Here is a 21,920-nt window from a genome sequence, read left to right on the forward strand (position 1 = left end):
ATGGCACATCTATTAGGCCAATTCATTGAAAGAAGCTGAAGATGGAGATATTGTTGTGAAATGATAATCATTGAGAAGCCTCAGCCAATTGGATAACGAAAAGTTTGGGAAATGTTGCAAAAAATTATCTGCTTTACGTTAAAAGCCTATTAAACAAGGATGCAGGAGATTGTCTTTTTCTTGCAGGTAACTTAAATGAGGCAGAAAGAAATAACTGCCCTTTAAAACACATTTTGAAAGGATTCTATTTATTCTTAATAGACGAATGGGAGTACAGGAAGTTCACATCCAATATGGACTCCCTGTCCAAACACTGTTTATCGTTCTAGCCACCACTATCGAATTATATTTCTTGAGAGTAAGGCAGCTCAATTCCTGCATATTACTTTCTAAAATTCATCCATCAAATCCATTAATACAGTATAAACAAGAGTTGTTCATGTTTAAGTGCACTTCAAATATCAGGTATAAAGAACCCCCAGTAAGAAAAAGAATCCTATATCTCTTGCCAGAATGTGGTCAGCTGTGGGGTGCTCTGCTAGCTGAAAGACACATTCATTATTAAGGGGATAGAGGCTGTTTAAGTGGGATGAGAGCCAAAAAATTTTAACTACATATATGTGTGAAGAACAGTGCTAGGTTATCTCATATTCTATATCAGTCAAGGCTACCATTTTACATACGTGAAAAGTAAAGTTAAAAGTGTATTAGTAGGGCTTCCCTGTTGGCGCGGTGGTTAAGGATCCACCTGCCAGTGCACGGGACACACGTTTGAGCCCTGGTCCGGGAAGATCCCACATGCCACGGAGCAACTAAGACCATGTGCCACAACTACTGAGCCTGCGTGCTAGAGCCCGTGAACCACAGCTACTGAAGCCCATGCACCTAGACCCCGTGCTCAGCAACAACGAGAGGCCACCACAATGAGAAGCCCACGTACTGCAACAAAGAGTAGCCCCCGCTCACCGCAACTAGAGAAAGCCCGCGCACAGCAACGAACAGCCTAGGCAGCCAAAGATAAATAAATAAATACGTCTATTTTTAAGAAAAGTGTTTTAGTAACTTACTAAAAGGCACGCAAGCAGGAAACGTGAGCAAGAATTCAATCCCAAATCTGTCACACTGTAGTTTAAGCTAATACTTGAGATTAATAAAAACAGCACTAAATTAAAAGTTCAGAGATATTTTTTATTTCATACTTTCACTAATGCTCTTTGGAGATAAATCATGTCATTTATATGGGCCTTAGTTTTCACAACTTTAATTGTTGGAAGCTTGACTAGATGATCTGTATGTAGTCTTCCAATTCTAAAATGTTCCACTAATTTGGATTGCTACAATAATTGCCCTTGCAATACATGCATGCTGCCACCAAGTAGCAGTAGAGACTACTAGTTCCTTTTCTACCCCTAGTGGGGGTGCATTTTGACAGCAGACTTATCTGTCAATAGTACAACCTGTTAGTATAACTATAAGATAACAAAATAATCTGGTATTCTTTCCTGTAAAACAGAAGCTTTACATTGTGTCTGTGAATCGTATCAGAATCACCTGTAGGTTTTTAAATATAGAGGAAATCCTGAACCCATTGAATGAGACTCTTCAGAGACAGGACTTGGGCATCTGGAATTCTGGGTTCCCATCATTTGTATATTTTATTTCATTTCATTTTTGCCTATGTACAATATTTGTCACATCCTTTTGAATCTTTAAAACTTTCTTTTTGTTTTAAATTTTAGAATATTCCATAATCTTCACCTACTTTTCATAAGGTGTTATCTGTTATGTTTATTCGATCTTGTGCTTCTCCCGGTTAAGACTTCTTTCTTTCCTTGTTTTTGGTTTTTTTCGGGGCCCTGCCTCATGTCTTGCAGGATCTTAGTTCCCTGACCTGGGATTGGACCCCAGGGCCCCAGCAGTGAAAGCGTCATGTTCTAAATACTGGACCACCAGGGAAGTCCCAAGATTTCAGTTGTAAATGACTTCTTTCCCCACTCTAATTCATTCCTGGGATCAGTTTCATGTTTGGACATTAAAGCAACCTTGCATTGCCAGAATAAAGCTACTTTGATTCTGATATATGATTGTTTTACATACCATGGATACAGTTTGTGCTTCTCTTTACACATTTTGCATGCATGTTCAAAGGAGAAACTGGCCTGTGATTCTATTCTCGTAATATTCTTTATCGATTTTTTTGTTGCTGTTTTAAGATTCTATACTTTATGTTTTATTTATTCATTTTTGGCTGCATTGGGTCTTCATTGCTGCATGCGAGCTTTCTCTAGTTGCGGCGAGCGGGGGTCTATTCTTTGTTGCGGAGAGTAGGCTTCTCATTGCAGCCTTCTGACCCCATGGGCTTCTGACCCCATTCGTCAGTGCTACTTCAGGTCCTCACCCCTTCCCTTCTGACCCTGGGCGGTGAAATCCTCCTTATGCGGCTGGCGTGCGGCAGAAAGTCAATGAGGCAAGAGTAGGTTTGGAGTATCCAAGGAGCAGAAAGGATGTCAGCGTGTGGAAAACAGAGCGAGCAAATTGGAGAGGAGAATGAAACAGTCAGAGAGGAAACAGAGGCCCAGATTTCTAGGTCTGTGGAGGCACTCTGAGGACTTTGCATTTTCTGTGAAGAAGCCACTGAAGAAATTTGAGTGACATGATCTGACTTATGTTTTAACAAGATCTCTCTGGATGCCACGCTGATTAGAGACTGTAGGAGAGCAAGGACAAGCCCCAGAAGACCAACAGTTGATTCAAAGAAATGATTACTCAAACATGGTCCCCCTCCTCAGTGAAGACGCAGAGCAGCAATTGGCAAATAATGGCCACGAATCAAATCAGGCTCTCAGCCTGGATCTGTGGGACTGTGAGCTAATAATGGTTCTCACGTTTAGAAAGCTTGTTGAAGAGGAAAGAGGAGGAGAAGCTACAGAAACTGTATATGGCCCACAAAGCCTAAGATATTTAAAATCCAGAAAATGCTTTCCAACACCTGATGTAAAGCATGGGGCTGGTAGGAGGTCCTCAACCAAATTTGGAAGAGGAATACATGAGGCAGTTAGTTCCTGAAAACACTGTAAAGTGATAGGTGTCAAGAAACATTTACCCCTTCACCCTTAACCTTCACAAATGATGCCAGTTCCATTGAGCTATTGAAAAATACATTCTGCCTTTCAGAAAAATAACCCAGAGGACATTTTCTCACATACGCAAGGTCATAAACAACTGTCAAGTGAAGTTGAAATAGCAACAAATCAAATAATAACAAAAAACATTTTTACTGATTTTTAAATCTTACAAAGCATTTTCATGTTCATTATCTAATTTAATCCTCCAATCAACGTCATGAGATAGTTATTATTTCCCCATTAGAAATGACCACATATGAAATCCTGAGTGATTGCTCAACAAAAGCTGAAATCTTGAGTGTTACATCTATGAAGGCCATGGTTGGGTGTTTTCCCATGGGAACATTGGATGCTAAAATCCACAGGGATTTTCAGCTCAAGATGGCAGACTAGGAAATATATTTACTTTCTGTTCCTCCTGAAACCATATCTAAATAAAACTGTAGAAATACCAAAATGAATCAACCAATAAAAGCCAAGATATTCTGGAAGTCATCAACCACAGAAAGATTTCAACACATTTCGAGAAGGCAAGCAATGAAATGGAGGAGCCATGAATAAAATAATGGAGAAAAAAAGGCTGAGCCTAAGTAAGGTCTGCACAAAGTCACTCAGCTTTTGCTGAGCTCTGGTTATAGTAAAGGGCAGAGGAAAGGAGAGGGGCTGAAAACAAGGAGACAAACGTCATTTTAGGAAAAACACTTCATTTAATGAGCTCCAGGGAACACTCAGCCTGCTGCCATACTAACTCATGAATTACAATGGATTGTTGGTAAGCAAGACAAGAAAACAGGGAAGAAACAAAAGAAACAAAAATCAAGACACTGTTTCTAACTGAACTCTTCTCAAATGAGATCGAGGAATTATGGTTCAATGCCACAGCTGTAAATCATTTCTGCTCTTGGAGAGGTTACAAAGGGCTTATAATATTTCCCTTGTTTTCAGACAGAATTTAGGTCTGAGCAAAAGATTTTGTGTCCTCCAACCCCAAAATTTATTGGGGATGGAAGCCCAGATTTGCTGGGACATACCATAAAAAGAATCTCAAGAGCAGAGGGTCAAACTGATTTTGGAATATATGAATTATGCCCAGTGTGAGTTTCAATAGGTTTATATATATATATATATATATATATATATATATACATTTTTACTGATCTATATGATTTTGGGTTCTGAAACTTCTACATGTCACATGCGTGATACATAACAGACAATGTCAGCCCCAGGAGGGAGAAAACACTCCAATGAAGCAAGCCAAAGAAACAAGTTTTAAGCAAGGTCAAGTGATGTGTAGACCAGGATTGTTCAATTCCTACCTGTCATGCTGAAGCTTCCAGCTCCTGAATAACAACACATGCTTCCTTTGTCCTAGACAGCCAAGAGTACGTCTCCTCTCTTGGGCATAAGAATCCCTAGAGTTACATATGTGTAGTAAAGAGTGGACCCAGCTGCCATACTCACAATGACCAAATTGTGTTGATCGTACTTTATACCAATACATCGCTCCACGCTGAAGTTGCAATAAATGATATATTTGCTTTCTGGACATATGAATGAGACGCCTTACTGGATATACTCCAGGAAGGCCAGAGAAGCTGGCTTCTAATCCATACGGAACAATTCACTGGTGAATTTCTTTCAGGATAGCCCATGATTTATCTAGAATATCATCTTTACATATCTGGATCCTTCAAACTAGACAAAGGGAAAATACGGGCTTCAAGCCTCAGTTAGAAATATGGAATGGTGCCATGCTGACAACTGGTGCTCCCTGACCTGTATCTTCTGAGATTAGAACACAGTGTGGTGGATGACCAATTCATGCGTTGAACAAAAGAAGACCTCCTACAGGGCAGTGTAGCTGTTCGTTACAGGTATGGCACTTAGGGCTAAGTACCATAAGGACTACAAGAAAAAAAGAGAAACAAGTAACACATGAAGCATATACGATAAGGAGGCACCACAGTCCAGAGCACAAGCTCTGGAATCACACAGGCTTGGATCGAATCCCGGCTAAGCCACTACCATCTATATACCCTGAAGGACAGGCCAAGGTTTAAATGTTCTTTTACCAAATTTCAAAAAAGAAGTGAAGAAAGAACCTATCTGCCAGGAAGGGACATCGTGGGCTGCAGCATCCAGCCGGATCAGGGCTCTGCATCTCCTGCTCACAAACCTTGGCCACCTGGCTCATGGTGATGCTGGCAGCTGAGCAGCCCTGGAGAAGGCGATCCTGTCTCCAGGTCTCGCAGAGGAGCTGGGGAGGTCTGCGGACGAGGTGGCCCACACCCTGGTAAGCTCTGGCTGCCTCCTGCCCTCAGGTCTGAGCAGGCTCTGGCCTCTGGGCCCCGTGGTGGGGAAGGCCTGGCCGATACATACGCAGGGCTGAGGGGCCTGCAGAGCCAGTCCCCAGGCAGGGTGGGCTCTGGAGGAGGCTTCCACAGTCCCCAACAGTCTCCGCATGGTGGCCCATCTGGTGCCAAACACCTGCCACCCACAGCCAGAAGTCCCAGCCACTAGAAAGTCCAGAAGGGGCCCCGCCCTTTGCCTTTGGGCCGGGGTTAAGCCAGCAGCTGGGCTTGCATGTGACCTCTGCCTCAGCCCCTGCCCCGCCCGCACTTTCTGTGACACGTACAATGGATATGTCATAAAGCCAGGCAGAGCCAGTGCTATAAATTCAGAGGAGTTAGAATCTAGGAAGAGGCTCTCCCACTTTCACTCTCTGCTCTCAGATCAGGCAGGCAGTACCTCTAATATGGAAGCTATGGACACCACACCTCCTTCACACGCTGTCCTCTTCCATTCTGCTCCTGTTTTCCCCACCACCCCATTTACGGCCCTGGCGGGCATCGGTGCTTCAGCAGGAAGCACGTCAGACCCCGAACCTATGGACACCACACCACCTTCACACGCTGTCATCTTCCATTCTGCTCCTGTTTTCCCCAGCACCCCATTTACGGCTTTGGCGGGCATCGGTGCTTCAACAGGAAGCACGTCAGACCCCGAACCTATGGACACCACACCTCCTTCACACGCTGTCATCTTCCATTCTGCTCCTGTTTTCCCCACCACCCCATTTACGGCCCTGGTGAGCATCGGTGCTTCAGCAGGAAGCACGTCAGACCCCGAACCTATGGACACCACACCACCTTCACATGCTGTCATCTTCCATTCTGCTCCTGTTTTCCCCAGCACCCCATTTACGGCCCTGGCGGGCATCGGTGCTTCAGCAGGAAGCACGTCAGACCCCGAACCTATGGACACCACACCTCCTTCACACGCTGTCATGTACTATTCTGCTCCTGTTTTCTCCAGCAACCCATTTACGCCTTTGGTTGGCATCGGTGCCTCAGCAGTCAGCACCTCAGACCCCGAACCTATGGACACCACACCTCCTTCCCACGCTGTCATCTTCCATCCTGCTCCTCTTTACCCCAGCACCCCATTTACGGCTTAGGCCGGCACTGGTGCTTCAGCAGGCAGCACCTCTAACACCAAAGCTATGGACACCACACTTCCTTCCCAGGCTGTCATTTTCCAGTCTGCCCTGTCTCCAATAGAACCACTACCCATTTCACACCGCTGTTCCAAGTTCTGGGAACACAACACCCAGTGATAGCAATGCCTCAGCCCATGCCTCGACTCATTTACCTGCAACGTGAGCCAACAGACAGACCAACACTTCAAAGTTATGACAGAAAGTTGAGTAAGTTTATACGCTTGGAATTTCATTTATTATTATTAACAAGCACAACTGTAGTGCTTAGACTATAACAAGTACTATTCTAAGGGCTTACCAAATATTAACTCACTTATTCCTCATAATGGCAACCCTAGAGGTAGGTAATATTCATAATGTTCACTTTTCTGGGGGCAACTGAGGCCCAGAGACGTTGAAGAGCTTGCCTAATGCCACACAGTAAGTAGGTGGCAAAACCCGGGATTAAAACCAGACCGTCTAGACTTTCATCACTTTGCTGTGTCACCGTACTATAAGTTGTGGTTAGGGAAGGAACTCAATTGACAAGACTCTGAACTAAAAGGAGAAGGGAGAAATGAGAAAATGAGTGATCCTAGAAACTAGAGTAGAGTTAGGCTCAGAAATTTCTGGTGATGAGACCCGGAAGAACAAGAACTTGGTTGGAATATTAACTTGGGGTAGTATCTGAATCCATGGAGAAATGGTTTTGTTTTCTGTAAAATTTAGAAAGGTCAGTTGGATGAAGATTAATGAAGACAAAAGTAGAAAGGAAAAGAAAAAGGTGCCTTAAGGGAGACATAACCGCTTCCCTCTACGTAGCCACAGGTGGGGTCCTGTGGGAAAGGATGGAGCTCTCTCTACCGGGTTGGTCACCAGGCTGAACAAGGAGAAACATGGCAACCATTGTACTGGTTTTGATGATCTCTCAAAACCAAGGCTTCAGTTTCCAAGAACGACCTACGGTAGCATAACTAGTGTGTGTCACACATGCCACTAAGTGTGTTTCCAGTCACACATTTTAATTGGAGAACTACTTCCTATGAGGTAGGCATCAGTTCCCTATGGCTGCTGTAACAAATGACTACAAATGTGCTTGCTTCTAACAAAACACACTTATTTTCTTATGGTTCTGGAAGACAGAGGTCCAAAACCAGTTTCCCTGGGCTGAAACCAGAAGTCGACAGGGCCATCCATCCTCCTTCTAGAGGCTCTAAGCGAGAATCTGTTTGTTTCCTCGCCAGCATTCCTTCACTTCTGGCCACATCAATGCAACCCCAACTTCGTCATCACATTCTCTTTGGAGTACAAATCCCCTCTGCCTCTCTCTTACGAGAACACCAGTGGTTATATTTGGGCCCATCCAGGTAGTCCAGGAGAATCTTCCCATCTGAGAACCATTACTTTCATCCCACTGGCAAAGTGCCTTCTGCCATTTAAGTTGACATCCACAGGTTCTGGAGAGTAGAATGTGGACATTTGGGGGCAATGGTATTATTCAGTCTACTACAAGGTAGATACTATTATCTTTCTCAGACGTAGGAAATGACGTTTAGGGAAGTAGCTTGTCTCAGGTCTACAATTTCCAGAGTAGAGACTTAAATTCTGCCACTGACACTTTAGGACACACCCTAAACAACTTGAATCTGTGTCCTTAACTACTGCATAATCCTTGGTTAAGAGTCACACTTAGGTATCAAGACCCAATTGAATACAACACAAGTACTGTCTCCTCTTTCACTATGTTTGCCTGGTGTACTGATGAATCTTGCCCAGAGCAGAAGAGTTCAGAAAATTGTTATGCAGGTTTACGAAGAGAAAGCATTTACTGTTTGACGTGCCTGGAATAACGGAAGGCTTTTTCAAATAAAATATGCCCCCAAATAGTCAAGTGTCACAACAGAGGTAACCCCGTGGGAGTCACGAGGAGACTAAAATTAGCTCCAGTTGTGCAGGAGAGAAAAGTTTCACTGAAGGCAGGTGTAGTTCAGCCAAGCCCTACAGCACAGAAGTAGGAATGTGGGTATGTACGAATGGGAAAGAGTTTAATGCAGAATGGATGAGAAATATGCATTCGACCTATGCTAAAACAACTGGCTTATTAACTCAGTAAATCGATTTAGTCAGTCAAACTAGCTTTAGCTGATTACTTATCCAGGGAATAGCTGTTTAGAGTAATTTTTGTCATAGAACAGTAAATATGGTTGAACTATAGCTTTAGGCTTGCTAAGTGAAATAGATTGCTCTAGATGATTTTCAAGTGACTTACTTGGTAGTACTCACGAAATTGGGGGTTAACAATTGCTTAAGAAAACAAAGAGAATTGATTTTAAATAAAGTACTTACTGTGTGAACTATCTGTTCAGTAGCTCATGTTAAACGGATGTTTATAATCCCCATTGGACAACCAACTACTTTTTTGCAAATGGCAATGTGAATTGCTCTCGCATAAACTATAGCAATGACCACCTATCTAATTTGTTGTCCAAACCAGAAATCTTCTAACAATACTGGTGTCCTAATAAAAATAAGCACGAAGGGAACACACACTGGGTGTCTCCCGTGTGCCTGTGCATGCATCTATATCTCACTGAAGCCCCATAACAGCCCCCAAGAGAGGGACTCTGAGTGTCCCCATGCTGCTTGTGGAGAAACAGGCACAGGAAGGTTCAATAGTCTATCTACCTAATATCACACAGAGGGTGGGAGAGCCCGTTTTTAAACCACCTGCCTCCAATTCCAGGTGCCAGGAGCCAGGCTCAGCCTACAGCTCTCTTCTGCTCGCCTGGAGGTGAAACAAGGTGTCATGATTAGTCAAATCCCGGTCTTCACTCATCAAGGTAGCTTGAACACCTGCACGTCCTCCAAGTAGCATGTAGCATAAGCAATAAGATGTTTGCCCCGTGATCGTCCAGGAACTTGGAATCAGCTGTGCCTGGTTAGGCTGAGCTGGTTTAGAGTGGAGAGGACCACCGATCTTCCACCTGGGCAAGTGCCTTTTGACCTCCTGCCATCAGAGGGCCGAAAACTCCAGCCTGAGAATGTGCTGAGGCCTGTAGCCTAGTTACGCCAGCTCAGAACAATGATGAGCACACGTTTTTCCAATCACCTTTCCTCATGCTCCCCATGCCTCATACTGCCCTGCTTCTTTATTCTTTATCCCACAGATACCCAAAGCCCCTTGCCTTTGGGGAGGCGGATTTGAGACCTATTGTCACGTCACGTCCTCGCTTGGCTGCCCTGTGAATAAACCTCCTCTTTGCTGCAAACCTCAGCATTTCAGTGTCTTGGCTTGCTGTGCCTCAGACAGAATGGTTGGGAGCACTGGTACAGGACCGTTGCATGTGAGGGAAGCTGGTTCCTAGTAGTCACATTGCGGATGTTTTCTCCTCTCGGGGTGGGGGTGGGACAGACATCCTGCTCTTGCAGAAAGGGAGAAACGCAGGTGCCAAACCCTTGCCCTCAGCATCACCATCACCTAGGAGCTTGTTAGAAGCACAGAATCCAGGCCCCACCCAGAACTACTGAATACCAGCCTGCATTGAACAAGATCCCCAAGAGAGGCATACCCATATTAAAGCTGGAGAGGCACCAAGCTGTCATCATCTTCTCCGCAGCTAATGAAAACGAAGCAAAGATTCATCCCGAGCCGACTCTGCCTCAGTCACCTGGATATCCCATGAGCTCATTTAATCCTCCCCAGAACCTGCAAATGAGACTGAGGGTCAGAGTGGTCTAGCACCCAAGGTTCCATAAGAGAACATGACCAAGGCTCACTGGAGCCCAGACTTCCAAAAAAGAAGGCCCCTGAGCACAGCATGGCACCACCGCAGCCCAAACCGAGGGCCTCGATGGTAGGCCAGGCTCCCCACGCAGAGTTCACACCATTCGACAGATGCCCACAGCAGACCACAAGGCAATATGAGAAGTAACTTCTGATTGTGGAATCTCTGAATTTTGAGATTTAAAGAAAAAAATCTGTTTTCGGGGGATGGTTAAAACAGTTCTACCAAGGAGTAAAGAGAGGGCATCTCAAGGCTCCTTCTGGACTAAGAATTTAATGCCTACTTATTGAGAAATGCTCCGTGCATTTGCTCAGCCCTACGTCAAGATGAAGTTCTCTGTGCCCTAGAAGCTTAGGTTCTAAAAAGGCCACAGAAATGGGTGAGACCTAAAAAATGCCAGAACAATGCAACGGCCTTAATCAGACTGTCTTTGCTTTGCCTTGCTTACAAGTCACTGACTTTAAACTGAATATGGTGTCATGTCTTTATGTTTCTTGAAGCTTTTTTTTTCAAAAGATCATATAAAGATTTTCTTCCATGGTAAGACTTTTATATTGTATTTTTCTTAAACTGGACTGTGGTACATTTACCCTCCATCAGATGATTGCTTATAACTCACCTTGCTTTGTTAAGAATACCGCTAGAGGCTTCTATGTCCCTACCTAGAAAAATACATTTTCAGGCCCATTGAAACCAATGAAAATCCAAGATTTCAGAGCACAAGATAATGAAAATTCTCTGTATCCGCATCTTTTACTGCTTTTAATCTGTTAACAGTCCCTAAGTGTGTCAGATGAAAGGTACTGTCGTGGGAATTGACATCATTAACAGCATTCCGTACAGGTAAGTCTTGATTGTTCCAAGTTCTCAAAAAGTTGGACATATTTACTGCCTCTATGACATCTCTAGGGTGTGTGGAAAAAATAAAAAAGAGGCCTGTACAATGTATTTCTCCAAATATACACACAAATAGTTTGCACATACAAACAGGGAAACCTTATAAATAACGTATGGGGAGCAAAGGATTGTCGGTAACGGAACTACTCATTTCGAAAGACAACACTGTCACCAAGTGTCCCCTCACCAAAACTGACTGGGAATTTTTAGGGACCACCAAACCAGAGATGGAGATTTTTAGGCACATTCTTGCCAGAAAAGAGAGCCTAGGGCATAAACCACTCAACTTGTTGGCACGAATGCCAGGGCAACCCGAGCAAGTGGATATACAAGCCTACGTAACGCTTGGAAGTAGGAAGCTTTGGAGGACTACACCTGGGCTGGTACTGGCCTCCCTCCCCAAAGGGACAAGGAGAGCAGAAACCTGGATGGAGTCAAGAGAGAGAACAAGGAAAGGCAAGGCTGGGTCTGGAGCAACGTGTGGATCCAGGAGCATGTGTCTCAGAACTGCCGGGGCTCTGCAGACCAGCTGCATCCCCATTCTCCTTGACCCTCATGGGTATAATGAACTCAGGATGGGCGCATCCCGGCTGCCAAGTCACTTCCACCTGTCCATGGAGTTGACAGTTACTTGCTCACAGTGAACCAACCTCTCTGGACCTAACAGCTACTGCAGGAGGCGGTAGTGGAGAACAAGGTGACGACAACGACCAGATGCGAAGGAGGAAGCGACGTTCAGCGGACCGACTGGGTGGACTGATGGTGTGGGGTTAAGTCTGCAGAGCTAAAGGGGCCAGATGTAGAAAAGGGAAGGGGAACCATGAGGATATGGTCAAGCCCCATCGTATGGATATTTCATCCATATATTGTATGCAAATTCCATTCAATTTGCTCTGAGTGAACAAGAGAGAACAAAATTATCCTTTAAACCATGTCAGTGACTTTATTTACCATCTCATTTGATGAGCTCCTAGCCCAGGGTCAGAGGGAAATGGGAGCTGTGAGTCTGCCATCTCTCAGGAAGTCTCAGGCCTCAGAGGCCCCTCAGAGCCAAACTACCTCACCTTTTGCACTTTTCAAGCAACGTTATTCTTAAGTGCGAGTCACCCTCTTCATCAGGTTCTCCAAGAAACAGCAATCTCTCCCAATGAGAGAGGAAAAATGGGCTACTTTGGCTTGCTGAGGCACAATATGTAGTTCTCCAAAATGGTACCTGCCTGGGGATTTTTCAAGAAAATTAAGCATCAGTGGTGATTTGTTAGTCTTCACATAACGTATGACCCAGATGTGCTGAGAAATAAGAAAAGGATGAACGAATCAAGGGCGGCTGATCCAAGGAGGCAAGGGGCCACTTCCGCAGCCTACGTGGTAAGCTAGAGGGAGGGAACATCCAGCTGGTGGGAGCTGAAGACAGGGGCCAGTCCTCCTTGGGCTCGGGATGCCACCCCCTCTTCCTACATCTTCACGCTCTCCTTCTCTGTTGGCCCCTCCCAGCCATATTAAAGAGCCACAAGGAAATGCTCTCCTCCATTCCATTCTCCTGTCCTATCCACCCCTCCCTTCTTTCCCTTTGCCATCAATTTCTTGACTTGCCCCCCATTTCTCCCCTCCCATCCACACTGCGGTCTGGTTTCTGCCCCCCTACTCTCGTGAAACTGATCTCCTTGAAGCCCCCAATGATTTCTCCGTTGACAAGTCCAGGGCACTACTTCTCAATCCTTATCTTTCTGACCGCCAAGCCGAGTCAGATCTTAAACAACGTCTTTGTCTTGAAAATCTCTTCCCTTGGCTTCCGCACCACCTTTCCTTTTCTTTCCATGAGACCGATCACAACCAGTGCTGCAGATTCCATCGAATTAAGGAATGCTGTTGCCTACATGTGTGAATGAGCTCAAGTGAGTAAAGTACTGAAGTAGAGGACAGCTAAAGTGAAACGTCTTCATGAATGTCCACGTGGCTGAGCAGCAAGTTAACCTTTCCTACATGTGCTAAAGAAGAAGAGTTGGGTTTTATTTTATTTACTTTTCCCTGGACTGTGTTGAATGACTATCATCTACAAGTTCAGGCTACTTTTGGCTGAGGATTAATGCACTGGGAGAGCTGAGAGAAAACTGAACAATAGAGCTGTCTTTTTCTTGACCAGTTCACCTTAGTTTCCCAAACTCTAAGTCTTTCCCGAATTCTTTCTCCTTTTTAGTGTAGTAAAAGGAACATAACACAACATCCACCATTTGGATCATTTTACAATTCACCGTACCATTCAGTGGAATTTACTACTGTCACAATGTTGTGCAACTATCACCACTGCCGAGCTGCAAAACATTTTCATCAACCAAGAGGAAACCTACACCCATTTTAAGGAGTCATTCCCTATTTCCCTCTCTTCCAAACCCCGGAAACCACTAATGTAGAATCTTTTCTGTGTGTATGGATTTGCCACTGCTGGACATTTCATATAAATGGAACCATACGATATGTAGCCTTTCATGCCTGACTCCTTTCACTTAGTTGCATCCATCATGTAGCATGTATCAGAAATCCACTCACTGTTATGGCTGAATCCTTCATACCCTTTGAATACAAAATTAAAAATACGTTGAGAGTGAAGCTCTGTTTTAATGGCACATCTATTAGGCCAATTCATTGAAAGAAGCTGAAGATGGAGATATTGTTGTGAAATGATAATCATTGAGAAGCCTCAGCCAATTGGATAACGAAAAGTTTGGGAAATGTTGCAAAAAATTATCTGCTTTACGTTAAAAGCCTATTAAACAAGGATGCAGGAGATTGTCTTTTTCTTGCAGGTAACTTAAATGAGGCAGAAAGAAATAACTGCCCTTTAAAACACATTTTGAAAGGATTCTATTTATTCTTAATAGACGAATGGGAGTACAGGAAGTTCACATCCAATATGGACTCCCTGTCCAAACACTGTTTATCGTTCTAGCCACCACTATCGAATTATATTTCTTGAGAGTAAGGCAGCTCAATTCCTGCATATTACTTTCTAAAATTCATCCATCAAATCCATTAATACAGTATAAACAAGAGTTGTTCATGTTTAAGTGCACTTCAAATATCAGGTATAAAGAACCCCCAGTAAGAAAAAGAATCCTATATCTCTTGCCAGAATGTGGTCAGCTGTGGGGTGCTCTGCTAGCTGAAAGACACATTCATTATTAAGGGGATAGAGGCTGTTTAAGTGGGATGAGAGCCAAAAAATTTTAACTACATATATGTGTGAAGAACAGTGCTAGGTTATCTCATATTCTATATCAGTCAAGGCTACCATTTTACATACGTGAAAAGTAAAGTTAAAAGTGTATTAGTAGGGCTTCCCTGTTGGCGCGGTGGTTAAGGATCCACCTGCCAGTGCACGGGACACACGTTTGAGCCCTGGTCCGGGAAGATCCCACATGCCACGGAGCAACTAAGACCATGTGCCACAACTACTGAGCCTGCGTGCTAGAGCCCGTGAACCACAGCTACTGAAGCCCATGCACCTAGACCCCGTGCTCAGCAACAACGAGAGGCCACCACAATGAGAAGCCCACGTACTGCAACAAAGAGTAGCCCCCGCTCACCGCAACTAGAGAAAGCCCGCGCACAGCAACGAACAGCCTAGGCAGCCAAAGATAAATAAATAAATACATCTATTTTTAAGAAAAGTGTTTTAGTAACTTACTAAAAGGCACGCAAGCAGGAAACGTGAGCAAGAATTCAATCCCAAATCTGTCACACTGTAGTTTAAGCTAATACTTGAGATTAATAAAAACAGCACTAAATTAAAAGTTCAGAGATATTTTTTATTTCATACTTTCACTAATGCTCTTTGGAGATAAATCATGTCATTTATATGGGCCTTAGTTTTCACAACTTTAATAGTTGGAAGCTTGACTAGATGATCTGTATGTAGTCTTCCAATTCTAAAATGTTCCACTAATTTGGATTGCTACAATAATTGCCCTTGCAATACATGCATGCTGCCACCAAGTAGCAGTAGAGACTACTAGTTCCTTTTCTACCCCTAGTGGGGGTGCATTTTGACAGCAGACTTATCTGTCAATAGTACAACCTGTTAGTATAACTATAAGATAACAAAATAATCTGGTATTCTTTCCTGTAAAACAGAAGCTTTACATTGTGTCTGTGAATCGTATCAGAATCACCTGTAGGTTTTTAAATATAGAGGAAATCCTGAACCCATTGAATGAGACTCTTCAGAGACAGGACTTGGGCATCTGGAATTCTGGGTTCCCATCATTTGTATATTTTATTTCATTTCATTTTTGCCTATGTACAATATTTGTCACATCCTTTTGAATCTTTAAAACTTTCTTTTTGTTTTAAATTTTAGAATATTCCATAATCTTCACCTACTTTTCATAAGGTGTTATCTGTTATGTTTATTCGATCTTGTGCTTCTCCCGGTTAAGACTTCTTTCTTTCCTTGTTTTTGGTTTTTTTCGGGGCCCTGCCTCATGTCTTGCAGGATCTTAGTTCCCTGACCTGGGATTGGACCCCAGGGTCCCAGCAGTGAAAGCGTCATGTTCTAAATACTGGACCACCAGGGAAGTCCCAAGATTTCAGTTGTAAATGACTTCTTTCCCCACTCTAATTCATTCCTGGGATCAGTTTCATGTTTGGACATTAAAGCAACCTTGCATTGCCAGAATAAAGCTACTTTGATTCTGATATATGATTGTTTTACATACCATGGATACAGTTTGTGCTTCTCTTTACACATTTTGCATGCATGTTCAAAGGAGAAACTGGCCTGTGATTCTATTCTCGTAATATTCTTTATCGATTTTTTTGTTGCTGTTTTAAGATTCTATACTTTATGTTTTATTTATTCATTTTTGGCTGCATTGGGTCTTCATTGCTGCATGCGAGCTTTCTCTAGTTGCGGCGAGCGGGGGTCTATTCTTTGTTGCGGAGAGTAGGCTTCTCATTGCAGCCTTCTGACCCCATGGGCTTCTGACACCATTCGTCAGTGCTACTTCAGGTCCTCACCCCTTCCCTTCTGACCCTGGGCGGTGAAATCCTCCTTATGCGGCTGGCGTGCGGCAGAAAGTCAATGAGGCAAGAGTAGGTTTGGAGTATCCAAGGAGCAGAAAGGATGTCAGCGTGTGGAAAACAGAGCGAGCAAATTGGAGAGGAGAATGAAACAGTCAGAGAGGAAACAGAGGCCCAGATTTCTAGGTCTGTGGAGGCACTCTGAGGACTTTGCATTTTCTGTGAAGAAGCCACTGAAGAAATTTGAGTGACATGATCTGACTTATGTTTTAACAAGATCTCTCTGGATGCCACGCTGATTAGAGACTGTAGGAGAGCAAGGACAAGCCCCAGAAGACCAACAGTTGATTCAAAGAAATGATTACTCAAACATGGTCCCTCTCCTCAGTGAAGACGCAGAGCAGCAATTGGCAAATAATGGCCACGAATCAAATCAGGCTCTCAGCCTGGATCTGTGGGACTGTGAGCTAATAATGGTTCTCACGTTTAGAAAGCTTGTTGAAGAGGAAAGAGGAGGAGAAGCTACAGAAACTGTATATGGCCCACAAAGCCTAAGATATTTAAAATCCAGAAAATGCTTTCCAACACCTGATGTAAAGCATGGGGCTGGTAGGAGGTCCTCAACCAAATTTGGAAGAGGAATACATGAGGCAGTTAGTTCCTGAAAACACTGTAAAGTGATAGGTGTCAAGAAACATTTACCCCTTTACCCTTAACCTTCACAAATGATGCCAGTTCCATTGAGCTATTGAAAAATACATTCTGCCTTTCAGAAAAATAACCCAGAGGACATTTTCTCACATACGCAAGGTCATAAACAACTGTCAAGTGAAGTTGAAATAGCAACAAATCAAATAATAACAAAAAACATTTTTACTGATTTTTAAATCTTACAAAGCATTTTCATGTTCATTATCTAATTTAATCCTCCAATCAACGTCATGAGATAGTTATTATTTCCCCATTAGAAATGACCACATATGAAATCCTGAGTGATTGCTCAACAAAAGCTGAAATCTTGAGTGTTACATCTATGAAGGCCATGGTTGGGTGTTTTCCCATGGGAACATTGGATGCTAAAATCCACAGGGATTTTCAGCTCAAGATGGCAGACTAGGAAATATATTTACTTTCTGTTCCTCCTGAAACCATATCTAAATAAAACTGTAGAAATACCAAAATGAATCAACCAATAAAAGCCAAGATATTCTGGAAGTCATCAACCACAGAAAGATTTCAACACATTTCGAGAAGGCAAGCAATGAAATGGAGGAGCCATGAATAAAATAATGGAGAAAAAAAGGCTGAGCCTAAGTAAGGTCTGCACAAAGTCACTCAGCTTTTGCTGAGCTCTGGTTATAGTAAAGGGCAGAGGAAAGGAGAGGGGCTGAAAACAAGGAGACAAACGTCATTTTAGGAAAAACACTTCATTTAATGAGCTCCAGGGAACACTCAGCCTGCTGCCATACTAACTCATGAATTACAATGGATTGTTGGTAAGCAAGACAAGAAAACAGGGAAGAAACAAAAGAAACAAAAATCAAGACACTGTTTCTAACTGAACTCTTCTCAAATGAGATCGAGGAATTATGGTTCAATGCCACAGCTGTAAATCATTTCTGCTCTTGGAGAGGTTACAAAGGGCTTATAATATTTCCCTTGTTTTCAGACAGAATTTAGGTCTGAGCAAAAGATTTTGTGTCCTCCAACCCCAAAATTTATTGGGGATGGAAGCCCAGATTTGCTGGGACATACCATAAAAAGAATCTCAAGAGCAGAGGGTCAAACTGATTTTGGAATATATGAATTATGCCCAGTGTGAGTTTCAATAGGTTTATATATATATATATATATATATATACATTTTTACTGATCTATATGATTTTGGGTTCTGAAACTTCTACATGTCACATGCGTGATACATAACAGACAATGTCAGCCCCAGGAGGGAGAAAACACTCCAATGAAGCAAGCCAAAGAAACAAGTTTTAAGCAAGGTCAAGTGATGTGTAGACCAGGATTGTTCAATTCCTACCTGTCATGCTGAAGCTTCCAGCTCCTGAATAACAACACATGCTTCCTTTGTCCTAGACAGCCAAGAGTACGTCTCCTCTCTTGGGCATAAGAATCCCTAGAGTTACATATGTGTAGTAAAGAGTGGACCCAGCTGCCATACTCACAATGACCAAATTGTGTTGATCGTACTTTATACCAATACATCGCTCCACGCTGAAGTTGCAATAAATGATATATTTGCTTTCTGGACATATGAATGAGACGCCTTACTGGATATACTCCAGGAAGGCCAGAGAAGCTGGCTTCTAATCCATACGGAACAATTCACTGGTGAATTTCTTTCAGGATAGCCCATGATTTATCTAGAATATCATCTTTACATATCTGGATCCTTCAAACTAGACAAAGGGAAAATACGGGCTTCAAGCCTCAGTTAGAAATATGGAATGGTGCCATGCTGACAACTGGTGCTCCCTGACCTGTATCTTCTGAGATTAGAACACAGTGTGGTGGATGACCAATTCATGCGTTGAACAAAAGAAGACCTCCTACAGGGCAGTGTAGCTGTTCGTTACAGGTATGGCACTTAGGGCTAAGTACCATAAGGACTACAAGAAAAAAAGAGAAACAAGTAACACATGAAGCATATACGATAAGGAGGCACCACAGTCCAGAGCACAAGCTCTGGAATCACACAGGCTTGGATCGAATCCCGGCTAAGCCACTACCATCTATATACCCTGAAGGACAGGCCAAGGTTTAAATGTTCTTTTACCAAATTTCAAAAAAGAAGTGAAGAAAGAACCTATCTGCCAGGAAGGGACATCGTGGGCTGCAGCATCCAGCCGGATCAGGGCTCTGCATCTCCTGCTCACAAACCTTGGCCACCTGGCTCATGGTGATGCTGGCAGCTGAGCAGCCCTGGAGAAGGCGATCCTGTCTCCAGGTCTCGCAGAGGAGCTGGGGAGGTCTGCGGACGAGGTGGCCCACACCCTGGTAAGCTCTGGCTGCCTCCTGCCCTCAGGTCTGAGCAGGCTCTGGCCTCTGGGCCCCGTGGTGGGGAAGGCCTGGCCGATACATACGCAGGGCTGAGGGGCCTGCAGAGCCAGTCCCCAGGCAGGGTGGGCTCTGGAGGAGGCTTCCACAGTCCCCAACAGTCTCCGCATGGTGGCCCATCTGGTGCCAAACACCTGCCACCCACAGCCAGAAGTCCCAGCCACTAGAAAGTCCAGAAGGGGCCCCGCCCTTTGCCTTTGGGCCGGGGTTAAGCCAGCAGCTGGGCTTGCATGTGACCCCTGCCTCACCCCCTGCCCCGCCCGCTCTTTCTGTGACACGTACAATGGATATGTCATAAAGCCAGGCAGAGCCAGTGCTATAAATTCAGAGGAGTTAGAATCTAGGAAGAGGCTCTCCCACTTTCACTCTCTGCTCTCAGATCAGGCAGGCAGTACCTCTAATATGGAAGCTATGGACACCACACCTCCTTCACACGCTGTCCTCTTCCATTCTGCTCCTGTTTTCCCCAGCACCCCATTTACGGCTTTGGCGGGCATCGGTGCTTCAGCAGGAAGCACGTCAGACCCCGAACCTATGGACACCACACCTCCTTCACACGCTGTCATCTTCCATTCTGCTCCTGTTTTCCCCACCACCCCATTTACGGCCCTGGCGGGCATCGGTGCTTCAGCAGGAAGCACGTCAGACCCCGAACCTATGGACACCACACCACCTTCACACGCTGTCATCTTCCATTCTGCTCCTGTTTTCCCCAGCACCCCATTTACGGCTTTGGTGGGCATCGGTGCTTCAACAGGAAGCACGTCAGACCCCGAACCTATGGACACCACACCACCTTCACATGCTGTCATCTTCCATTCTGCTCCTGTTTTCCCCAGCACCCCATTTACGGCCCTGGCGGGCATCGGTGCTTCAGCAGGAAGCACGTCAGACCCCGAACCTATGGACACCACACCTCCTTCACACGCTGTCATGTACTATTCTGCTCCTGTTTTCTCCAGCAACCCATTTACGCCTTTGGTTGGCATCGGTGCCTCAGCAGTCAGCACCTCAGACGCCGAACCTATGGACACCACACCTCCTTCCCACGCTGTCATCTTCCATCCTGCTCCTCTTTACCCCAGCACCCCATTTACGGCTTAGGCCGGCACTGGTGCTTCAGCAGGCAGCACCTCTAACACCAAAGCTATGGACACCACACTTCCTTCCCAGGCTGTCATTTTCCAGTCTGCCCTGTCTCCAATAGAACCACTACCCATTTCACACCGCTGTTCCAAGTTCTGGGAACACACCACCCAGTGATAGCAATGCCTCAGCCCATGCCTCGACTCATTTACCTGCAACGTGAGCCAACAGACAGACCAACACTTCAAAGTTATGACAGAAAGTTGAGTAAGTTTATACGCTTGGAATTTCATTTATTATTATTAACAAGCACAACTGTAGTGCTTAGACTATAACAAGTACTATTCTAAGGGCTTACCAAATATTAACTCACTTATTCCTCATAATGGCAACCCTAGAGGTAGGTAATATTCATAATGTTCACTTTTCTGGGGGCAACTGAGGCCCAGAGACGTTGAAGAGCTTGCCTAATGCCACACAGTAAGTAGGTGGCAAAACCCGGGATTAAAACCAGACCGTCTAGACTTTCATCACTTTGCTGTGTCACTGTACTATAAGTTGTGGTTAGGGAAGGAACTCAATTGACAAGACTCTGAACTAAAAGGAGAAGGGAGAAATGAGAAAATGAGTGATCCTAGAAACTAGAGTAGAGTTAGGCTCAGAAATTTCTGGTGATGAGACCCGGAAGAAGAAGAACTTGGTTGGAATATTAACTTGGGGTAGTATCTGAATCCATGGAGAAATGGTTTTGTTTTCTGTAAAATTTAGAAAGGTCAGTTGGATGAAGATTAATGAAGACAAAAGTAGAAAGGAAAAGAAAAAGGTGCCTTAAGGGAGACATAACCGCTTCCCTCTACGTAGCCACAGGTGGGGTCCTGTGGGAAAGGATGGAGCTCTCTCTACCGGGTTGGTCACCAGGCTGAACAAGGAGAAACATGGCAACCATTGTACTGGTTTTGATGATCTCTCAAAACCAAGGCTTCAGTTTCCAAGAACGACCTACGGTAGCATAACTAGTGTGTGTCACACATGCCACTAAGTGTGTTTCCAGTCACACATTTTAATTGGAGAACTACTTCCTATGAGGTAGGCATCAGTTCCCTATGGCTGCTGTAACAAATGACTACAAATGTGCTTGCTTCTAACAAAACACACTTATTTTCTTATGGTTCTGGAAGACAGAGGTCCAAAACCAGTTTCCCTGGGCTGAAACCAGAAGTCGACAGGGCCATCCATCCTCCTTCTAGAGGCTCTAAGCGAGAATCTGTTTGTTTCCTCGCCAGCATTCCTTCACTTCTGGCCACATCAATGCAACCCCAACTTCGTCATCACATTCTCTTTGGAGTACAAATCCCCTCTGCCTCTCTCTTACGAGAACACCAGTGGTTATATTTGGGCCCATCCAGGTAGTCCAGGAGAATCTTCCCATCTGAGAACCATTACTTTCATCCCACT

Source organism: Lagenorhynchus albirostris, chromosome 12, assembly GCF_949774975.1.
Source record: "Lagenorhynchus albirostris chromosome 12, mLagAlb1.1, whole genome shotgun sequence".
NCBI lineage: Eukaryota > Metazoa > Chordata > Mammalia > Artiodactyla > Delphinidae > Lagenorhynchus > Lagenorhynchus albirostris.